The sequence below is a fragment of the Adiantum capillus-veneris genome, chromosome 16, assembly GCF_014529385.1.
Source record: "Adiantum capillus-veneris isolate H3 chromosome 16, ASM1452938v2, whole genome shotgun sequence".
In the NCBI taxonomy this organism is placed as follows: domain Eukaryota; kingdom Viridiplantae; phylum Streptophyta; class Polypodiopsida; order Polypodiales; family Pteridaceae; genus Adiantum; species Adiantum capillus-veneris.
This window is the reverse complement of record NC_140946.1, coordinates 2,064,636-2,068,408: the sequence shown is the minus strand read 5'-3', so window position 1 is coordinate 2,068,408 and position 3,773 is coordinate 2,064,636. Positions and strand designations below refer to the sequence as shown.

The following is a 3,773-nucleotide window of genomic DNA, read 5'->3' as shown; positions in this document are numbered from 1 at the left end:
TGGACCGTTTATCATTGAAGATGTATCTCCAAGTGGAGTAGTTAAGTTGTTGCCGAAAATAGAATATCTCTCCCAAGGGCGGAAAAAGCCCACTTCTCCGCAGGATCCAACTTACGAATCTTGTGACCCAATAGATCATTTTGCCAGAATTGAAGTAAGTATGCCAAAACGTTGGATCTATCTTGCGGGTAAGGTTCATGAAAAATCTTGTTGCTCGATAAATCATAATTGAATTTTGATTTCGATGCATACCTGTAGAGAATCTTAGTCGTTACCAAATGTTGAGTCAGTAGTTCTTTATTACTATCTAAAATATCAGAGCTTTCTCTACGAAATATCCACGAATCAATTTCATTTTTCACGAAAAGGAAAAAAGTATATTACTTACACAATTCAAGAATCTATTGAGAGAATGAATTAGTAGATCTCTTGTTAACATTTAGCTTGTCGGGGGGGAATACATTACCTTTCTCAAATAGGATCCACGCATTGGGTCTGTTAAATAGTCAATAGTAGCAAAACGTTTCCACAAATGAAAGGAATTGGAACCCGAAACGGCAGACAAAGGATGTTTCAATGACAGGAGAACAAGTAATATTGAGAGGATGCAGCAATAGGAGATAGGCCTATTGGAAAATTGAGATACCGACCATTCCCCCGGATGTAAAATCTCCGCTTTATCAGGGATTTTTTCGAGAATGAGAAGATCTGTCTCGGATGATATAGTATTAATAGAATTGTTTCCGAATATCAATCCTAGCCTTTGCAGGCTTCGGAGTAAATAGCCCTTCGCGCTACCTACTAAACCCCTAGCAATTCCTTCAAAAATTCTACGAAGATCATGATTTGAGCCATTTCAAACAAGGTTTTTCCTTTCACTCTCGATACGTGAATATCTTCTACTAAGGGCAATACCTCTAGTACAGGCATGGGGCAAGCTTCTACATATTTATCAATAAGATCTCTTCCGGATGTTCGGTTTCCAACTAGACCCGGTAGTCGCAAGGGATGGGTATGTGATTTTTCTCTAACTGAAGCGGCAATACGGTTTGCCGCAAATAGAGCGTCGAAGCCATTATCAGTTATAATAATGCAATAATCCGCATAATTTAAGGGAGCGGCAAATCCCCCGCAAGCAACATCTCCCAGAACATCGAATGAAATGATGTCATATTCGTAAAAAGCATTTAATTCTTTCAAAGGTTTTACCGTTTCTCCCACAACGTACTCATCGCATCCTGCTCCTGCAGGGGGTCCTCCAACTTCTACACGATCTACCCCGCCGTAACCTCTATAAATCACATCTTCGGGCCATACATCTTCATAGTGGTAATCTTTCACCTGTAAAGTATCTATAATTGTAGGTATTAAAAATCTTGTTAGTGTAAATGTACTATCATGTTTTGGGTCACATCCAATTTGTAAGACTTTTCTTCCTCTTCTGGCTAAAGCTATCGATATATTACAGCTAGTTGTTGATTTTCCAATTCCGCCTTTTCCATAAACTGCTACTTTCGTTTCACGAAACTCCAATTCGCGTTCATTTCTCCCGACTATTTTTCATCTTCCCCATCTTTCTAATTCTATTTTGCTTCCTCTATTCCCCCTAATTCTAGTCCTCAAAATAACGTGGAGGAAGAATCCCGCAACTATTCTACTACGCCTCCCGGAAGGGGGGAATAGAAACCACTCATTGGTGATTGATCAATACGAATCTTGGGAGGGGCTTGCCAGGTTGATCTTGACCTCGTCTCGGCCGGTTGGACCCCCCCCCCCCCCCCCCCCCCCCCCCCCCCCCCCCCTCCCACGCCCATGATTTGGGGGCCCCTCCATTCGAATGGGATTGCTATCGCCACTACCCCCCCCCCCCCCCCCCCCCCCATAATGGGGGCTAGGGAGTACGCAAAGTTTTTGCAATGGCAAAGAAAGCTTAACTCCTTCCAGATTTGGAATTGGCTTCTGGAGAAAGGTATTCAAGCAAGTGTGTATGGGACTGAATTCCCTACCATTTTCCCCGGTAGCTCAGTGGTAGAGCGGTCGGCTGTTAACCGATTGGTCGTAGGTTCGAATCCTATCTGGGGAGATCCGTATCTACGTCAAGAATTTCCACTAATACTAATTAGGATTAGGAGAGCTGTATTTCACATCACACATATGCCAAATCAAGTCGGCGTGACCCACCAACCACTGAATGGTTTGCTATCGCGCTATTTTAGGCCTCGACACCAACTAATGGAAACGAGAATATTGGCACGTTCCGTTCTAGATGGTGAACCAATGGCTAATTAGATTAGTGGATGCCGCTTAAAGAAGTACCATTTGCCACTAACCAATGAATTGCTAGAAAAAATAAATGTAGCAAAGCAAAGGAAGATTAAACGACAGCAGGTTATTGATGAAGCTCAACTTTGAGTACTCAAGAAAAAATTTGCTTTCAAAAATCAACAAACGCCTATTCCCATCAATACTTTGGAACTAGATGACAGACTATGGGAATTACAAAATGATAAAGTGTCAATGGATGATGAATGGTTGGGTGGAATTGACCTTCGCATCAAGGTACAACTAAACAATCATAGCACAAATGCATTAGTAGATACCGGAGCTTGAATGAATGCATTCAATTATTCCATTTAGTTAAAGGAGGACAACTCTTAGCTCCAATTGCACCAAGCAAAGAAGAATGGAAAAGAAGTCGCCCACAAAAGAGACTAGGGAGTAATCAATCTACCTCACTCTCTAGAAAAGAAAATGCTACAAGTAGCATGTAAGGAGTCAGGAAAATTTGGCTACCAAAAGCACAAATTAAGGACAATTTGTCTCAAATTTGGGTGCCCAAAAACTCATCTATTATACTGAAGAAAGTTTCACATCGAACAACTCAGAAAAAAACATATTTCAGAAGAGAATCTAGCAATCAATGGGTTTGGAAACCAAAGGAGCATTTATCTTCTTCACCAACTGTAAAGCCCCAATGAATCAGCGGAAGGTTAAATCTCAAAAAACTCAACCACAACAGTTCACCCACGGAAAATCAAAATACCAATGGAGAGTTAAAGCTCAACAACTGTCATCATTGATACCTACAACTCTAGAAATTAGAGTGTCAAAGCATCCAGATGGTAGAATCAGACAAAGAGCACACAAATTATAAAATTTGCTATTTAGAAAACAGCAATAGGAAACCTCAACAACAAAAACCCTTGACTTAACTACTCAAGACCCAACTCTTGCATTGGATACTGGTTTAAAGTGCATTTACCTTCAAAGTACGATAGGGCCAACCATGGCTATGCATAGACACAATTGTTCAACCCCCATGCACACAGTCGTCCTGGAGACTCCATCTAGGAGGAGTGAAAGGAAACTTTAGTAATTAAGGGAAATGTTTGAAGAGGAAGAAAAAGTTGGATATTAACGTGTAGTTTTTTGCAAAATTACCTAATAATGCTCTTAAAAATCATGCCTGATGATTACTTGCAGTGACACTAGTCTATTCCACCACTTTTTTTTGAATTTGGACACCTTTTTCCTGGTCAAAAGTAAGTTTTTATGTTTGCCCTGCGGTTTTTGACAAGTTTTTCTATTTGGCTATTTTGACCAATTTTTTTTAGCTTTTTGACATGGTCCCTTTTGGCAAAAGTTGTTCCACTAGTTATTAGGGATGTACTTGTCAAATATCAACCCCAAATGTCAAAAGGTACATGGATCACGATCCATGTTTGACATCATTTTTCCATGAATTTTTTTCTATTGGTTCTCTATTCTAGAAG

General features: G+C 40.3%; 1 non-coding gene across 1 annotated transcript; it reads left to right on the top strand.

Moving 5' to 3' along the window:
• Window positions 1–2,011: 2,011 nt before the first annotated feature.
• TRNAN-GUU (transfer RNA asparagine (anticodon GUU)) lies at window positions 2,012–2,083 on the top strand. The gene has a single exon. It is a non-coding gene; the product is annotated as a tRNA-Asn (tRNA).
• Window positions 2,084–3,773: the final 1,690 nt, after the last annotated feature.